Source organism: Lithobates pipiens, unplaced genomic scaffold (assembly GCF_037356315.1).
Source record: "Lithobates pipiens isolate NorthernLeopardFrog02 unplaced genomic scaffold, aLitPip1_a1.2 Scaffold_19, whole genome shotgun sequence".
Classification (NCBI taxonomy): Eukaryota; Metazoa; Chordata; class Amphibia; order Anura; family Ranidae; genus Lithobates; species Lithobates pipiens.
This window is the reverse complement of record NW_027507764.1, coordinates 479,820,108-479,840,337: the sequence shown is the minus strand read 5'-3', so window position 1 is coordinate 479,840,337 and position 20,230 is coordinate 479,820,108. Positions and strand designations below refer to the sequence as shown.

The window sequence follows — 20,230 nt, the reverse complement described above, 5'->3', positions numbered from 1 at the left end:
CAAAAATGGCAGCTGTAAAATATATCTTACAGCAATCAGCATGCCACACATGTAAAGTCAGCTGTACATATATACCCAGTGTATAAAAGGTATACTGTAAGTACAAGGTGTGTGGAGGCCAATTGTTCACTACAATAATGTAATAAAGCAGAATTACTCACTTTTCGGTTTCTTGCATACAGAATCCTGGTGGAAAAGGCCTTAGGAGTGCTATTTACATCTCACTGCTGGCAGATTGCAGCCTCCATTGCTGCTTCTCTATTTATGGATTGCTATGTCATCACCTTGCTAAAGACTGTGACAGCTGTCCCTATAAGTGACGTTTTAACCAACTACCAAGGGCTAGATAGAAGCACTCCCTGCAGCCTGATCATACGGTCTTTGGGGGTCCTGATCTAACATAAACACTTATATAATGTGCATGGGATACACATTATGTTAATAAACAGTGATTCAGCTTGTGCAGTTTCACTTTTCCTTATATCATATGATGTCTTCCATGTTTATTACGTACATGGGGCAGCTATTGCATACAGCCACAATAGGATTGTGATTTGCTGTAACAAAAATATGCCTCATGCAATAGAGTATACTCAGCAGGTTTATGCCTGGTACACACAATACGATTATTGGACGAATGCTCATCTGTTTCTTTTTCTTTTTTTTTTTTTTTTTTAGTGCATGCTAGCCTCCATATCAAAAAATGGAGAGGTTATAAAAGTTATGAAATTCTCATCTGACAGAACAAAAATTCCGAAGTGATGTAATGTATTGTATTTGCAGACAAAAACTGTACTGAATAAATTAAAATCGTATAATCTGGTATCATATGAGAATGTCTTTTTTGCTTGTCTCATCGGATAATATTGCATAAACTGTCTTGATGGGAACTAGGAAGCTGTGTTCTAATGATCAGATTATTTTAAAATCGCTACCAAATCGGTATTTTTGATAGGATTTTTGATCTTGTTTATGGACCATTAGCCCTTGTACACACGGTCGGACATTCCGACGGAAAATGTCCGATCGGAAACCGCGTTGTCGGATAATCCGACCGTGTGTGGGCTCCATCGGACTGTTTCCGTCGGAATATCCGACCAACAAAGTTTTAGATCAGGGCTTTAAAATTTTCCGACAACATGATCCGATCGGACTTTGTGCGATCGTTTGTAGAGAATTCCGATCGGACAAAGTGCCACGCATGCTCAGATCAAATTCCTAGACCAAAGCTATTGGCTACTAGCTTGAACGTAGTCCCATCGTAACGAAATAACGTCATCACATTAAGTACGATCGGATTTTCCGACAACTTTGTCCGACCGTGTGTATGCAACACCAGTTTCGGACAAAATCCGTCGGACAAAATCCAACGGATTTGGTTGTCAGAATGTCCGACCGTGTGTACAAGGGTTTAGAGTCACCTGCCAAAAGAACAGGTTTGCAAAGGGATGGCTAATACAGATAATAGCTGATGCTCTCAGGTAGTCAGGACATGCCTGGCTTGTCCCTGCAGACTGGCAGACAGATAAACACCATGCACACGTCATGTAAGGATAAGTTCAAGGCAGTTCAAGCACAGAATGTAGTACAGTGTTTCATTCACTGAGAAGTACAGCTAGCAGTCGTTACTGGTTGATATGACAAATGTCACACAGGGGGCTTTAGGGTTAGGGCCTCTCTAATGGCTGAGGAATGCTCCAAAAAACCTAATCCACATCAACGGTCCCTAAATACCCAACCAATAAATCATGCAACATAGCACAATGAGTCAAAGAACCAGAGAAAGCATCATGTAAATAGTGTTGGGTGAACGGTTCGGGCCAAGCAAAAGTTTGGCCCGAACATCGCCTGTTCGCCCATTCAATGAACACCCATATTTTCCTTCAAAATGGGGACTTTTGATTTTTCAAGTTCGGGTCCCAAAGATCTTAATAGGGTCTGCGGTTTGGGTCCGACTTTTGCAATGTTCAAGAGTTCTGGTGTGAACCGAGTCGGAAGGGTGTTCAGTCCATTTCTAGCTGTTAATGAGTTTTAGAAAAGCTTTAGGAGTTCCTTATGTCTATATTAATTCTGGGTCACGTGATAGCCAAGGAACTAGCATTGTCTAAAAAGGTCAACAATGGTAGCCTCTATTGTGCTCTCATGACAGATCCACTTTAAAGAAGAATTCCAGTTATGGCCTTTTTTTTTACAGAGGTACATTGGCCCAGCTTGGATCAATGTAAATATGCATATGCCATACTTGTGGGATCCTCTAGAAGTTGTAAATCACTGTAGTAGACACTGCTATTCCAGTGATCTCCACTAGCTTTCGGGTCCCATGCCAATCTGCTGCCATCCTGCGTTCACACTGCAGCAGGGAAGGTCCTCGGCATTTAACCTGGAAACTAGTGGAGATCACTATGGTAGTGATGTCTACTACAGTGATTTCCAACTTCTAGAGGCTCCCCACAGGTATGGTACATGCATACTCACATTGGTCCTAGGTGGACCAATGTAACTATGTAAAAAATGTTACACTTGAAATTCTTCTTTAAAGCATATTTAAAGCATCTGAAGCCAAATTTTTTGGGAGGATCCATTATAACCCTGTCAGATTTTTTATTTTGTGTGTGTCCCTTTGGAGCCATTTTCCTTCACTTTCTCTCTTGAGATACTACATGAATTTTTCTCTTGAAATGCTCTTTTACACAGTCATCCCCATTCTAAGATTCTCCTATATACTTGTTCCAGTGACAGCTTAATATTTATATTAAACTGCATTTAAATACACTTTAAGTTCTTCCATGCTGCTTCACTGCACACGTTCCTGCAGGAGGCATTCTGGACTGAAACTGTGTTTATATAGAGCATCCAATCATGTACAAAAATACTGCCATTTTTATTCCCCTGTAGAAGATGATCATTGAACATCCCTTCATTTAAGTGTATGCAAAGCAATTTTTGGGGGATCAAGTAGAAAAGGTTTACATTACAATCCCTGTTCATTTTATTTTTCTTGCTGTCTGTGTTCTATTGGGAAGATTTCCTTTTTTTCCAGTTCTGCTAATGCAACAGCAAGTGAGAGTCAATCTTCACAAAATGAGGGGAAATACCCTCTTAAGCCCCATACACACTATCAGTTTTTCTGCTGAGTTTTTCCTTCAGGTTTACCAAAACCATGTAGTGGAAGGGCCTGCCTGATTGCATACACATTGAAACTCCTAAGGTTTGATCTTATATTATATGGTTTTGGTATATCTGAAGGAAAAACTCAGCAGAAAAACTGATAGTGTGTATGGGGCTTTAGACAGTTATTACCATAACAGGTGTTCCCATTGGAAGTCTTTGTTCTGGTGACATCTGTAAAATGTTGGATTTACCATAACTTGCTGTTTCAGTGACATTGGTATCCAGGACAAATAGAGACCTCTATACCCTAAACCAGTGGATGGCCAACCTTGGCACCCCAGATGTTTTGGAACTACATTTCCCATGATGCTCAACTACACTGCAGTGTAGGTGAGCATCTTGGGAAATGTAGTTGCAAAACATCTGGGGTGCCAAGGTTGGCCATCACTGCCCTAAACTAAACTAACTTCGTAAAATTTGATTTTTAAAAACCAGAGCTCATAATATTTCATCCCCCTGTGCCTCTGCACCTACTTTTTTAACCTTACATACAATCATTGTCCAAATCTTACCACTTTCACCTCATAGCAACATACAAAGCCATCCACAACTGGGCCTCTACTTACATCACCAACGTTATCTCAAAGTATTACATAAAACGTCTGTAGCCGGGGCAAAGTAAACATTGCACCTACATTCCAACAATGGGTGCTACCAGCAGGCTTCTGGCCTAAACCTAAGCTAGTGTTGGTCCCAGTCCCAGAGGGAGTGATATGGGAACAGTCCCAAGTGATGAATACTTACTTTCATGACTGCAATTCTAGTAGCTTTCTCTGACTGTACTAGGTGAATACATTCCTACTCAGGTAAAGGTCACGCAATAATAACAGAGACCAGTCCATGCTGTTTTTCAGTAACTTTACCTTGCCTTGCCATAACAGGCACACAAAAATCATTAATTCAAAGCAGTCAGCAGTTGCCCAATGAGGGGTATTCTTTCCACCTATCTTCCTAGCTGAACCCATATAGGGAAAAAGGATGATGCGATGTTCCCATGGCTCCTTACTACCCTCTTACAAGTCCTCTCCACTCTTCCCATGACCTCCTGCTCTCTAGCTCACTTGTCACATCCTTCATACTAGACAGCAGGACCTTTTTCAATCCTCTTTCTTTCTCTAAAACCCCCTACGGGAACCTGTATGGCTATATAATAAGCGAGACAAGACTGTCTTTAATTTGTTGTACTTACAATGATCAGAATGATTAGATTGCCAGTAGTATAGATGAGCAAAGTCTATCGACCTGTCATGCATGGACCTCTATTCTGTTAGTGAGCAGAATCTTTTTAAATATATATTTCCTGACTTTACTGACCTGATTAAATTGTAAGGCTGTCAAGACTTTAATAAACAAGTATTATGTAGCACACTGATGTTTAGGCGGGGTTGCTCCTAAATTTACCTGTCAGGTGTAATTACCTTGGCTCATTGTTAGGGATCAATTGAGTTCACCCTAAGTCTGAAATTGCTGCACTTCTCTCTTCTGTCGCTAGGTGGCCGATTATCTGGTGACATTAGATAAGACAAGCACAAAGCAAGGACAGATTAGGAGTATCTCAGCCAATGGGCAGGGGTTTTCTTAAATCCGTTGCCTGCTGGGAGAACCTATATATTTGGGTGGAGTCAGGTGATCTGGGTTCTGTGCCACCTGGACGGCTGTCTGGGTGGACGTGTGTTGTACTGCCCGGGCTGCTAGGCCCGAGTTTGGCCTTCTCACGGGCACATCTGGCTGCTAGGCTGTCTGAGGGCCTATCCAGAAGCAAGAGAGTAGCGTAGGGTTGGCACTGCGGCTTGCAGTCTAACCAGAAGTGCCGGTTCTGCCGGCCGGAGAACCTGTCATGGTCGGAGGTAGAGGGGAAGCTGTCGCCACTAAGGGACCAACCTCCTTATTACAAGGGACCACAGTGAGTAGCTGAAGCAAGTACCGAAGCAGTAATCGCACCAACCGGGGACGGTGAAGAATTGGGAAACTTCAGCAGGTGTCAGGCCAGGGACCAAGCCAGCAGAGGTGACGCTTGCAGAGCAGCCTTGTGCGCCAAGCCAGGGATCGAGCAGGACAGTGGGGTGAAGCTTGAGAAGTATCTGGAGTACCAAGCTAGGGACCCAGCAGAGAAGCGGGGGGTGATGCTTGAAGAAGACACTTAAGTGAAGATTGGAAGAGCTCAAGGGATTCAGTAGCGGTTAATCAGAAAGTCTGGTAAGAGAGTCTGGGAGCTCAGTGGGTTGAGAACCTACAAGAAGTGACTGTAGAGAAAGTAAAGGAGTTTGTTACAACTTGTGTTAGGAACTGTTCCAAGACTGTTGCCATAGGAGACAGCATTCCTACGCATGCAGATGTGGTGTCTTGCTGGATGCCTTTCCCTGCCATGGCTGTCTACCTGTAGAAGTCTTGGAAGTCTGCTAATTAACATTGCAACTACCTAAGGGTGTCCTGGCCCTAACTAGGGTTGCTACCTCATCCCTTTAAACCCGAACACATATGAATTACACAGGTTCTGAGTCCAATTTAATGCAGATAAGGCACTGAGTGAGTTTAATTACCTCCTTAATCAGCCACAGAACCTGTGTAATTAATATGTGATCGGGTTTAAAGGAATGAGGTGACAGCCCTAACCCTCTCTCCCAAAGTTCTGTTCAAGAGAAATACAATCTCTTTGCATTCAAGAAGTGTCTGGCGCCCATGAATCTATCTAGCATTACATCCATTATGCCTCACAACCCATTCTATACGGAAAGATGTCAGCAGCTCTTGGCTCTGGAGATTCATGTTAGATTTAAGGGGGCCTGGAATCTTGCTACAATGATATTGTATCCTTTACTAGTCAGTAAATGCAGGATCTCACTCACATATGGACAAGAGATTTGTGAGTGTAGCGGCCATAACCCTTTGCAGGGTGGCCTTAACTTTTGGGCTTACCGGTTACCTCCGCTTGGTAGTTCTTCCACGTCTAGGGGTTCCCAGGGTTGGTACCCAACAACTTTGGATGCTGACACCAATAAAGTCCTTTTGAAAGGTTTTCATTTGCAGGGGTAACATCCAACAACACAGTCTCTGTCATGGTCGTCCCTGTAATCCAGTGGCATATGGGAGAATCCCCATGTTAAGAGCTAACCTGTATCCATGGGCGCGCATTGGCGTGAACGGACGCATGCGGGTGCGCGTCGGTACGAACGGGCGCACCTGGGTGCGCGGGGTCACGAACGGGCGCACGGTTACACGTGGGTGCGTGCAGACACGCCGTGCGACCGTTTTTGGCGCCCAAAGGGCTACTTAAAGGAATCTGTCACTGTGCCTCCTTGCTTTCCAGTCTACAGCATGTCCGGTGATCCTGCTATCTGCTACCTAGTTGTCTTTGATTCCTGTTTACCCGGCCTGTTCCTGACGATGTCTGTTTGCTGCCTGCCAGGACCTTCTGCTTGTCTGACTACGCTTTTGCCTCTTCCTTGGTACCGTTGCTGCCCGCCTGTTACCGATCCGGCTCCTACCTTCGACCCCCTTCTGCTACCCGCTGTTCCAGCCTGACCGCTGAGTGCCTGCTGCCACCTACTGTTCCTGCCTGACCGCTGAGTGCCTGCTGCCACCCGCTGTTCCAGCCTGACCGCTAAGTGCCTGCTGCCACCTGCTGTTCCAGCCTGACCGCTGAGTGCCTGCTGCCACCCGCTGTTCCAGCCTGACCGCTGAGTGCCTGCTGCCATCTGCTGTTCAAGCCTGACTGCCGAGTGCCTGCTGACCCAGCGCTCCTGTTGTCCTTCCGTTTCCCTAAGGGTCCGGACCAGTCCTGCACCAGCTTGGCACTTGTGCCCTCTGAACTCTTGAGTCCCTGTCTCCACTCCCAGGGGTTCTCGAGCCAGAGACTTACGAGAGGCCGCTCCCTGCATTCTGGGCTCCTATACCAGGTACGTGACAGTCTCATATGGGAACAAAGGGTAAGGGTGAAAGAACTCAGGCACCTTGAACTGCAAATCTCACAAGTCTCCAGTACCCCCCAGAGAGTAGCCACTCGCAGCTGGGCACTTCAAGGTTGAACAAATTTCTAGCCAGAAATTATGGCAATCAGCACTTTGACTCAGAACTTGTGAAATCTCTGACCTTGAACAAGTTGTAACTGAAAGTGAACAGGAACCTTTTTCCTCAGTACCTGGAACATTCTCTGTCTCCTTGACAGTACTGGAAAAAACGTGGATTCGCCAATGTCCTTCACAACTCAGCAACCAGGCACTTCTCAGGATGCTAGCTTGTTGGCCCTCCTCTGAAGAGTCTTCCCCCGGTCACTTTCACGAGCTGTGGTGCCCCTCCAAGCCGAGAGCACACGCGGACACCTTGAATCCTCCCTCATTTACTGCGCCTCGGACCAGCCGGTTTCGAGACTCAGGAACAGACGGATCCTTACCCCAGACCAGGTGGGTCTATTGGGGTTAACCAACCAGAGAATGTTGCGGAGCGACGAACGCTCCCGTGACCGGGACCCCTCGCGGGGCTACCCCGGTCCAGAATCAGGAACAGACCGCTAGGGCCTCATGAACGAACCACCTGTAACACGTGACCTCAACATCTTAAGTACCCCTCCCCAAACTCCTCAGTGGGGCCCGGTACACCCACTGATTGGCTCCGAGGAAGCTGATACCCAAAACGTCCAACCAGGCCTAGTTCTGGCCTGTCATGTGCACCTCACTGTACACATGACCAGGCAGAACTCTAACACAGCCCAGCCAAACTGATGTCAAAGTTAACCTACATAATTAACCCTCAGAACCCCATTACGGTTTTGAGGCAAAAACAAAATTTACACATGAAGGACACTTGGCCCAAAGTGTCACCAATACACGACTGAGACTTGGGAACCCACGTTGAGACAGAGGCTCCCTTAGTAAACTAGAAAAAGGTGCAAATGACCCGTTTACTAATTTGTTGCATGGCAAACAAATTGTGAATATTTACCCTATAAAGCAAAACTCAGTGACCACTCAGCTGCACCACCAGTAGAGCAAATGTTTTAATATTTGCTCATTGCTGCTCATAATATGAAATGTCTGCATTTTCTCATTGCCACAAATCATATTCAGATTTCCAGGTTCCAGCTGCAATTTGTCTGATAAATTTAAAATCTAATTTGTGGCTATGGGGTAATAATGACAGTTCTTAGCAACAATATTATGGGAAATTAGGTCATAGAATATAAACTAAAAAGTGGAAGTGGGTTGCCAACATATAAACTATATTCATTTGATAAAAATGGCCTTTATTCAAACAGTTAAAGAGAAAGCACGCCCATGACCAGCAGAAAAACGTCTGTGCATATTATGTTCGGATGTTGGCAAGTATGGAATTTATCTCTTCCTCATGAAGAAACAGCTGTTGTTTTATCAAGGGTACAAGTGAAAATGAGAAATGGATAGGCTTATCAGCTGCTGTTTGGAAAAAAAAAAAAAAAAAAACTTTTACTGATGAACACACCCTGTAAATACTTAGGAGGGCATGCAATGGTAAAGATTGTCTGCAAATATAGAAGCTTTCAAGATGTTTCACTTAAGGTCTTGACTGAAATATGTTATTAAAGTAACTACAGTCATTATATATAGTAATCCAGGTTATTAAAGTTAACCTGTCATTTTACATCAAACAATACTATGTAAAAAATGCAGGTAGGAATGGCTATGGTTTTCCAGTTACAGAAAACTACTGAGGATACAACTATGAGTGCTGAATTGTTTTTTTAACTAATTCTCTCCTAACCATTATTGAAAGCATCTTTGAAATTGCATATGGTGCAGTGGCTGATTTCCATGACTCTGGTGGTGGGTTCCAGAGTTGTTTGTACTGGAACTTCTGCCGTCAAAGAAAGCTGAATTCCTGGTTTCCAGCTGATCGACGTCTGATCTCACTACAAAATGCTTTATAGGGGCATTTTGGTTACAGGGGAAATTCTGTGTCGTGATCTCTGATGTCATCAGAATTTCCTGTGAGCAGAGCCACTGTTAGAAATCATGGGGCCCCATGCAGCCTACCTGATGGGACATCGCCCTTGACTCCACCCACTGCCCTTTCCCTGACCCAGCCTAAAAACAAGTATGGCTAATAGTCTTTAACACATAGTACAATAACAATACATAAGTTAACAGTAAAAAGTTAAAAGTAAGCACCCAACAAGCATGTGACACTGTGACAGAGCCGAGCACCTGATGCGCTATGTGAATGAATATCCTAATGATAAACATCATAAGGTATAAGTAAGATATGTGACTCACTGTGTGCTGCCATTGTTTGCCATGCCACATACACATGACCGGACTTTCCGGCAGACTAGTTTAGGCGGACAATCCGATCGTGTGTGGGTTAATCCAATAGTTTTTCGTAAAAAAAAAAAAAATCCGTCAGGCCTAGAAATAGAACATGTTTCCAATCTGTCCGACGGACTCAATTCCTATCGGGAAAACCATTCGTCTCTATGCTGGTCCGACAGACCAAATACAATGCAAGGGCAGTTATTGGCTACTGGTTATTGAACTTCCTTTTTTAGTCCCGTCTTACACCATCACGTTCAAAGCGAATGGACTTAGTCCATTCGTGTGTGGCCAAGTCCGTTTGTTCGCAAATTCCATCGGAACTCAGCCGAAAGTCTGTCGGGAAGACCGTCGGACCTAGTCTGCCGGAAAATCCGGTCGTGTGTACGCGGCATTACTGCTCCCTCCCTGTCAGCTGCCTCACAGCAGTCTATGCACTTGAGAGAGTGGAACACGTACAGTGTAATACAGATCACTCCGCCAGGCACCAGGGAAGGAAGAGAGCAGCCGGCCGGAACTATCGAGCATGCAGTGCAGGTACACAACCCGAAAATGAAGAAAAAGTCCCAGCAATACTCCTGCCTCCTGGACCCCTCCATTGACTTGATAGGGCCTGAAAGTGTAGCTGCTGACTTTTAATAAACAGACACTCACTTGTCCCACAGTCTAGCGATGCAGCCGCCCTGAAGCCTCATTTCTCTCCCCCTCCTCTCTCTGGCACCGGCATCGCAAGTGTGGGCACCCGGCTGTGGCTTTACTCAGGCACACTGCACATGTGCGAGGCGCGCTGCGCATTATGAATGGCCCTATACAAGAGAACCAGTTGTACTGCCCTATCAGTGGCCCTGCCTGTGAGCTGCATCCTTCTTAAAACAAGAAAAATCTAAGTAGCCTCAAAACCAGTGGCAGCTGGTGCTCAGTATTTTGGGAGGGGTGGCAAACAAACCTGTTCCCCTCACTCGCTCATTTTGCTATAAGGAAAGATTAACCAAACTGATTTTATTCTCTCTTAAATCAGTTGTATGTCTGACAAAAACAAAAAAACTGTAAAAGCAAAGGCATAATGACCTAGAATGCACCGCATACTAGCTCATTAAGAAAAACCTACCTGAGAATGAAGCGCCCACACCACCTCCTAGTCATCACTGAGGGAGCTGACATGTTTCCTCAGTGTTTCTTCCAGGTTTGTGGCTCCGGCACTGTGAATGACATCACTCCCGCTCATGTGCTGGAGTCCTCAGTTTCGGCAAATAGCTCGAATCCGCTGGACCTTCAGAGCACAGGGCGAATATCTCCTACACTGTGCAGGTTTAGGAGATATTCATTTTACTTAGAGGTAAGCCGTATTATAGGCTTACCAGTAGGTAAAAATCACCAAGTGGAGGATACAACTGCTTTAAGAAGTGGAAATCAACAATGAATATGTGGAAAAAATGTAAAATAATGCATTTGGGTGGTAAAAAATATGAATGCAATCTACTCACTGAGGGGAGAACCTCTGGGGGAATCAAGAATGGAAAAGGACCTGGGGGTCTTAGTAGATGATAGACTCAGCAATGGCATTCAATGCCAAGCTGCTGCTAACAAAGCAAACAGAATATTGGCATGCATTAAAAAGGGGATCAACTCCAGAGATAAAAACGATAATTCTCCCACTCTGGTCGGGCCGCACCTAGAGTATGCTGTCCAGTTCTGGGCACCAGTCCTCAGGAAGAATGTGCTGGAACTGGAGAGAGTCCAGAGAAGGGCAAAAAAGCTAATAAAGGGTCTGGAGGATATTAGTTATGAAGAAAGGTTACAAGCACTGAAATTGTTCTCTCTGGAGAAGAGACACTTGAGAGGGGATATGATTTCAAAAGTTACAAAAAGAGGTTTAACCTGCAACTGCATAGGAGGGTCTTTACTGTAAGAGCGACAAGGATGTGGAATTCCCTTCCACAGTCGGTGGTTTCAGCGGGGGGAATTGATAGTTTAAAAAAACTATTAGATAAGCACCTGAACGACCACAACATACAGGGATATACAATGTAATATTGACTTATAATCACACACACAGATTGGACTTGATGGACTCTAACCCTCATTGAGTGTTTTGTCTACTCTTTTTTGCAAATAAAAATCCCAAAAGCGGATCTAGTGTCAGTTCTACAGTTCTTTGGGCCATCTACCTCAGGAAACCCCTAAACGTACACGAGGTCAAGAAGGTAACAGTAAGCCCAACAAAATCAGCCGCTCCTTAGGGGGTCAGTGCTACACATAAATGGTCTAGAAAGTAAATATTGCACAAAGTTGTTTGCTCTAAAGACAAAGGAGGCCCTCTTCAGCTGGAGGAAAAGAGGTTTTGCGTCTGCATATGGAAAAGCTAAAAATACTGGATAATCCCTCTGCACACTGTTATACCCTTTCTAGCAAACTTTGCAATTAAAAATAAAGAGATATTTAGTTCACACATATCATAATGCATGTTTAAGCTGGTCTACTGCATCAAAGTAATCCCTCTTTAACCAGTCATACTTTGCTCTGCCATATGTGTGAACTAAATATCCCTATTTTTTGTAATGCAAAGTTTGCTAGAAAGGGTATAGCAGTCTGCAAACAGTTCATTCAGTATTTGTAGTGTTAATATGCGGTCACACCCCTTTATCACCTGATAGATTATATGCATGTGCAAGCTATTGGGATATGAGCACAGGTATATCTTGTTTCTGCACATAGACGTGCACATACGGTGTGCTGGAAGTGCCTGGGCACACCTTAATCACTGCAATTCAGATTCTCCCTGCTGAACCCCCGTGGCAGCTGATGCTACTGAGAAAGGGTTCGGGGTATCTCTGTTCTCAGTCCCTTCTCTGCTAATTCACCAAAGCCCCTCAATGGGCTCCTAACAAATTGTGAAAAAAATAATAAACCAAAATAATATTATAAAGAAATTAAAATTGTAAAAACAAAATAACCTAATAAAAAACTACTGACACCAATCTCATTCCTACTGACACCGTCCAATGGCATCACTAGGGTTGGGGGTCACCCAATGCGGTAAAACATAGTATAGTCCCCCCCTCAGTATAGACCTTCCCTCCACAAAGTTTAGTTCCCCCCCTCAGTATAGAACCCCCCACACTTAGTACAGACCCCAGTCTCTCATTATAGACCCCCCACTAAGTATAAACCCCCTCCATCAGTACAGCCCCCCCTCAGTACAAACCAACCCCCTCCTCCATCAGTACAGACCCCCCTCTCCCCAGGACAAACCACCCCTCTCCATCAGTACAGCCCCCCCAGGACAAACTACACCCCTTTATCATTACAGCCCCCCCAAGGACAAACCACCCCCCTCCATCAGTACAGCCCCCCCAGGACAAACTACTCCCCTCTATCAGTACAGCCCCCCCCCCCAGGACAATCCACCCCATCCATATAATATAGCTGTGTCCAGCAACAAAAACAAACCTCATCATCAAGTCCCCCCCCCTCCCCCCACCTGTCATAATACCTTGGAGGACATTCCCCATTCCCCCCATCAAAAGCCAACACCCCCTCCCCCCGCTTATTACTGCACCATCTCGGGCAGCTCAGGTACATGGAACACCCAGGCAGCAGCTGGACAAGAGAGGGCAGCGTGCAGTCGCGCCTGCCCGGGTGGAGAATGGATCGTGACAGGCTCAGGCAGCAGCACGGTAGTGAGAGACAGAGAGGAGGAGGAGAACACCTGTGGTGCTGGAGGTGGGTTTCCAGCTGAAAAAAAAAACTGCCAAAGGGAGCCTGGGCTTTCCTCACCGTCAGGAGGGTGTCGCCCCTGTAGCGGGTGGCAACCTGGTGCATACTGCACCCCCCTAGCGACGCCACTGACCGTCCTCTGCGTTGCTGACACCATCCACTGCTCTACTGATACCCTCCACCACTCTACTGAGCACATGTATTTGAACTTTGCGCTGCACACCCTACTGCAATAGGCTGTGCAGACCTATGTTTCTGTATATGGAAAAGGGCTATTTACTGTAAGTTGTGAAAATTTGAAAATGTGAAACAGAATCTAGTTCTAGCCAGCTTAGTAGCCTTCTTCAGAAATTGCTGGTGATGTAACCAAAAACCTTTGACGCACATAGGGTGTCAGGAGACATGCAAATATAGACTTTCAGTTGGTATTTGTATAAATTCTTCAGGGTGTTGCAATTGGACTAGGCGTTGTACCAGCATATAACTAATATACGGCTGTAGACTTACTTTGCTTTTTAGCACAATAGAAAGTGTACCAGTCCTATTGTAAGTGCAGCCAACAAAAGAAAAACACACAAATCATCACAAGGGGCATAACTTACAGTCAGTAGGATGTGTCCCTTGTGCTGATGCCTCTTCTTTTAGTTGAAATCATCCTCATTCCACGTGCCCCCACTCATGCTGCTGTAATCTTCCAGTGTGGTGGAGATTAATAGAACCGTGGAGCTGTCATACGCTCTCATCAAGTGATCCCCAGGTAAAGTAATGAGTTTACTATGCTTACCCTTGCTGCCTAGCTACTCCATTCATAGAAGTCATTGCTACAGCTTCTTTCAATGCAACAGGATCTATGACTGGAGGACGGGTGGATAATCGATAGGTCCTCCATTCTTTGATCATGCTTCATTCATAGAAGCTGTAGTAATGGTTTCTATGAATGGAGGAGCTGTGTGGAAAGCATAGTTGCCAACATTGTAAAAAAATCTACTTTCACGCTTTTTTGGCTGTAGGCAGAGTCTTATTATAATTAGGGGGCGGGGCATGCATTTGTAGGCATGACATAGGAAAAATAAAAATTTACGTGATTTACGTGAAATAGCGGCCATGGCTTATATGGGCGTGGTTCACATGGGGGTGTGTTAGAGTCTGACGTGAATGAGAGATGGAGAAAGAAAGGGTAAAAGGGGGAGGGAGGGAGAGAGAAAGGAGGAAAGAAGGAAAGAAGGAGGGAAGGAGAGAGAAGGAAGGAAAGAGGGACGGAGGGACAGCAGGCCCAGACCATACACCACAATAGAAATGTGTATTCCAGAGTTTAACAAATCAGCAGATAAAGATACTCCAAACACCTTGTGTTAGCACTTCAATCATCCCAGCACCATGATTGTTGTGGTGTCGGGATGATTGAAGCGCATTATTACATTGTAATATAGAATTAAATCATTCAACTCACCATAATCAGGTGCCCCCAGCAGAGTCTGTCCTTACATCAGGTGCCCCCAGAAGCAGAGGCCCTCCTTACAGATCTGTGTCCCCAGCAGCGGGGCCCTCTGTTGCATCTGGTGTCCCCAGCAGTGGAGCCCTCATTTACATCTTGTGTCCCCAGCAACAGAACATCCACGAGAGTCCCAAAATCGAGATTGTCCCAGGAAAATCGGAACCGTTGGCAAGTATGCATCAGGTGTCCCCAACGGAGTGCCTCCTTCCATCAGGCATTCCCCACAGAGTCCCTCCTTACATTACGTGTCCCCAGCAGAGTGCCTCTTACATCAGGTGTCCCCAGCAGAGTGCCTCTTACATCAGGTATCCCCAGCAGAGTGCCTCTTACATCAGGTGTCCCCAGCAGAGTGCCTCTTAAATCAGTGCCCCCAGCAGAGTGCCTCTTACATCAGGTGTCCCCAGCAGAGTGCCTCTTACATCAGGTGTCCCCAGCAGAGTGCCTCTTAAATCAGTGCCCCCAGCAGAGTGTTGGCTGCAGATGGAGTGTTGGCTGCAGTCTAGTTACATCTTCTCTCGTTCCTCGTGTTCAGTGGAGAGGGGAGGGGCCGATCCGTGTAGCTACCTCCGGCTGGAGAATTGTGAGAAGAGAAGTCGATTCATTGGCTGCACAGATTGGCCCTTCCTCTCTCCACCGAACACGAGGAACGAGAGGAGATGTAGCTGAACACCAGGGGAAAGCCCTCCTGGTGGCCATTTTGTTGGAGCCAGGAGCCAGAACTGCTGCAGAGCCAAACATTCCCATTTTTCCATGGACAAAAGGCAAAATCCCAAATCGGGATGGCCTCCGATCGGGATGAAGATCCCAAAATCGAGATTGTCCTGGGAAAATTGGGACTGTTGGCAACTATGGGAAAGGGTGAGTATTGTGGGCTCTCCTGACAGCTCCCATGGTTCTATTAACCCCCACCACGCCAGAAGAGGCAGTGGTGTGTGTGTGTGTGCGTGTGTCTCTGTATGTGGGGGGACAGGGACCAAGGAGGCATCAGCACAAGGGACACATCCTACTGACTGTAGTGCCGCGTACACACGACCAGACTTTCCGGCAGAAAAGGTCAGACGGTCTTCCCGATGGACTTTCGACGGAGTTACGACGGACTTCCCACACACGAACGGACTAAAGTCCATTCGAAAGTCCATTCATTTTGAATGTGATGAATTACGAAGGGACTAGAAAAGGAAGTTCAATAGCCAGTAGCCAATAGCTGCCTTTGCATCGTATTTGGTCCATCGGACCAGCATACAGACAAACTGTTTTCCCGATAGGATTTGAGTCCGTCAGACAGAGTTGAAACATATTCTATTTCTAGGTCCGTTGGATTTTTTAAAAGAAAAACGATCGGACTATCCCACACACGATCGGACTATCCGTCGGACCTAGTCTGCAAGAAAGTCCGGTCATGCGTACGCGGCATAAGTTATACCATGTCGCTTGTGCTGATTCTTGTCATTTTTATTTTGGTTGCACTATTTAACATTATAATAAAACAATTCCACGGAAATATTCTAAAAGCTAAACCGTCTGGGAGAACACAGTGATTGTTGCTAGTGGCTATAGTGCCTGGCAATAATTGCATGGCAGAAATCTGACATGCTAGTTGTAATAAAGTCGATTGCTGGATCAACTTGGGTACAATCCACCTGCTCATAGATGGTTTGACTCTCGGTTGTTCTCTGTTGAACCGGACGAGATTCAAACCATCTGTGGTCAGCTTTAGACTAACTCAGCTATGCCAATTGGGCAGAAAATCTGCAGATCTTGTCCTTGCTCCAGCCTGTGACTGGACATTAAAAGGAGAAACAACTGACTGATGAGCTCATCTCTCTGCAGTGTAGAGTTATAACTTCTCTCGAAAGCCGTACATCTTTGAAGCATCCATTTTGGATACATGCTACAGATGCATTACTTTACAGGCATTGTAAGCCCCCCCAGCTTACTAGCTTTTAAGCATTTTTAAAGGCACTTCTCATTGTTTCGTTTTTGGGGTTTTCCAAATTGGTGACATTGATATATGTCCCTCAGGCCCTCAGAGTGGGACCTGGGCCCCCATACCCATTTTAAGTCCAATAACTAGAAGATAAGCCAGCCAAGTGGGGACTAGCAAAATTAACAAGTCAATTCCAATAGACTGCAATGGTATTTGTTGTATAACTTTTGCCCATGTAAGGCTCTTTGTTTGCACCCCCTGGACCTGGGGGGTGTTTGTCCCACCTGTAGTTTTGTAGCATGCTGGATGATGTGCTTAATTTTTGACAGGGGGTGGCTTATTTTGTGCTAGCTGCATTTGGGTTGGTCTGGGCATGCTCAGAGACTTCAGGATTTTGATCTTTTTGTGTGTGAACAGCACTTGGATGTTTCTGGGCATGCTCAGAGAGTGTTTTTTTTTTTGGGTTAGTAATTTAAGGGAATCCTTAACAGGTGTAGCCACTTTGAAGTTCTGATGGGTGAACTTGCATTTTTGTGTGTTTCATGGATAGGGATGACCCGAACACTCCCTCGGTTCGGTTCGCAGCAGAACATGCGAACAGGCAAAAAATGTGTTCCTAAGTCTATGGGACACGAACATGAAAAATCAAAAGTGCTAATTTTCAGGGTTAACATGTAAGTTATTTTCATAAAAAGTGTTTGGGGACCTGGGTCCTGCCCCAGGGGCCATGTATCAATGCAAAAAAAAGTTTTAAAAAAAAATAAAGTTTTTTTTCGGGAGCAGTGATTTTAATAATGCTTAAAGTGAAACAATAAAAGTGAAATATTCCTTTAAATTTCGTACCTGGGGGGTGTTTATAGTATGCCTGTAAAGTGGCGCATTTTTCCCGTGTTTACAACAGTCCCTGCACAAAGTGACATTTCTAAAGGAAAAAAAGTAATTTAAAACTACCCGCGGCTATAATGAATTGTCTGGTCTCGGCAATACAGATAAAAGTAATGGAAAAAAATGGCACGGGGGTCCCCCCACAAATCCATACCAGGCCCTTTGGGTCTGGTATGAATATTAAGGGGAACCCTGAACCAAAATTAAAAAAAAAATGCCTGGGGGTCTCCCCAAATTCCATACCAGGTCCTTCAGGTCTGGTATGGATTTTAAGGGGAACCCCGCGCCAAAATGAAGAAAAAAAAGTGGCGTTGGTGTCCCTCCCAAAAATCCATACCGGACCCTTATCCGCGCACGCAACCTGGCAGACTTTGTAAATGTAGCAGTGACATTGTAACATTGCTGCAGGAGGCCTGTGTAGACAGCAGAGCTGTGGGAGGGATTTAGCAGTCCCACCCACCAAAGAATCTTTGCAGTAAACACAAGGGGGGGGGGGGGCAGAGACCAGACCAGTCATCCTGCAAAAGGACAAAGAGCAGCAGTGACCTGTCTTTATTACAGGAATTCCTGCACAGAGGCAACACACTGGATTACTGCACAGATATGCAAGAAATACACAAATATTCAAATATAAATATATGTGGCTTTTGTATTTAGACAATATTTGCTCATCCAGGAGTTCAGCTTTAAATGTGTACTGCATAGTCTGTGGGAGATTTAAATATTTTCTGTCAATTCAGATTCCACTCTTATTGTATTGCTAATGTTCGGTCTATAAAAAATAAAATCATTTTAATACTACCCATTAGTACATTATGTTATAATTTTGCCCACTTGCATATTCTGTCTTGTGTTTGCCAACTCATGCAGCAGACAGCAGTGTTTATGATTAAAATACACATTGTATTCCAACACAGATCTTACAGACCTTTCCATCTAGACTAGTGTTTTCTAAATAAAAAGACATATAAAACCCAAACACTGACTAACTGCCTAATATGATTTATGCCTGTGCTGTCCCCATGGGGATTGCTTGTTGCATGATGACAGATTATCACAAATTGATAAGGGTCTCTTGTGAAGGAGAAAAATTTAAACATTTACTCACAGAAACTTTATTTTTTTATTTTGAGTATTTGAGTTTTTTCTTTTTTTTTGTAAAAAAAAAAAAAAAACCCAGCAGTGATTAAATGCCATCAAAAGAAAGCCCTGCTTGTGTGAAGAAATTTTTTATTTTTTTTATTTGGGTACAGTGTTGCATGACTGCGCAATAGTTATTCAAAGTGCAACAGTGCTGAAAGCTGAAAAATGGCTTGGGCAGGAAGGGGGTGAAAGTTCCCAGCATTGAGGTGGTTAAACCAATCTTTCCTTAACACCTACCCACCCAGCCTATAGCAGAATGATGTCTGGACAATGGCTTTACCATGAAATCCTCTCAAAAGGAGCTGCGGAGCTGTGCAGGGGCACGATCTAATGTAACCACTAATGTAACAGAGATATCTACACTGACAACCAATGTAATGTGGACATATGCTGTACAATGATCCCTAAGGAAAACATAGGGCTGAGATTGCTGGAAGAATTTGTTGAGGGCATCACAGAAGGAGGTGGTGGGGGTGTAATGGTGACTATTAATAAGGGGGGGGGGGGGCATGCGGGTATATCTATGGATGGAAGCCTGATCAAGCAGCTCCTCCAGATCACCGTTGAATACAACACCTAGAGGCTATAGACCAAGCCCACAATACCCCTAGCTACCTGCCATAGTGTCCCTGCATCCTCGGAGATGGCTAGGAAGAAAAAAGAAGCTACCAGCATGAAGAAGCTGCTACACTTCTCCCTCCCCATGTAGCGGCCATATGTACAAAATTGCGCCGGCTCGCCGGTCTCGTCCAGCGGCTACTCTCACTCCACACAGAGCCTCTAAAACCTCATAGCCACGGTCACCAGCGGCTTCAACCTCAACATCACAGAGCCCTGCCAAGTGCAAACCAAGGCTATCTGCTGGCTCCTCTCCCATAGAGGTAACCCATAGCTGCAACGACGCAAATACTACCAGGGAACTGGCAGATACCTTTAGCTCATTTCCTGCTACCAACAAGCCTGTCTCTGAGTCCATGCTAAAGGACATGTTGGTGTCCCTGCAGGACTCCTTACATGCAGATATGTAAATAGTGGAACAGTGTGATAAATTTCAAAGCTACAGAGTGCAGGAGCTGGGTGGGAGAGTGAATCACAAAGCAAAAAAATGGGTAAATTTGCATCTTCCCACAACACACCCTAATAGATGCACACAATGACCAGAAAGATGAGCTGGAAAAAAAATAAAAGCTAAATTTACAGACATTAAGGACCACTCAAGGCGTAACAATGTGAAACTCAGAGGTGTTCGAGTCTGTCACTCAATACATTCAATTGAATCAATACGCATGTGACCTGATCCACACGGTCCTACCGTCTATCTCAACCTCTGAAATGGTATTCCGCAGAATACACCACTTACCTAAACCCTCTTACCTTCCTGACAACGTTCCCAGAGATGTTATAATGAGGGTACATTTCTACCACATAAAAGGACCAACTTATGTCCAACTTCCGCAAAACATCCCAAAGCAATTCTCCAGCCTTCAAATGTATGTGGATCTCTCCCAATATACGCTACAAAAAATGAAATCACTCCTGCCAATAACGAAAGCACTAAGAAATCACAATATCAATTAAGGTTGGCCCTACCCAATGAAACTCACTATCACC

At 44.9% G+C, this 20,230-nt stretch overlaps 1 protein-coding gene across 2 annotated transcripts in view; it reads right to left on the bottom strand.

Annotated features, from left to right (window-relative positions):
• PKIA (cAMP-dependent protein kinase inhibitor alpha) overlaps positions 1-20,230 on the bottom strand; it is a 92,506-nt gene that overhangs the window by 55,432 nt on the left and 16,844 nt on the right. Inside the window, exon 1 of one of the 2 annotated variants that reach the window (XM_077492913.1) lies at positions 162-306. The exons of the other annotated variant lie outside the window; for it this stretch is intronic. The gene's annotated coding sequence lies outside the window, so the exon portion shown is untranslated. Of the gene's footprint in view, positions 1-161; positions 307-20,230 lie in introns of those variants that run through there. 2 annotated transcript variants of the gene reach the window in all.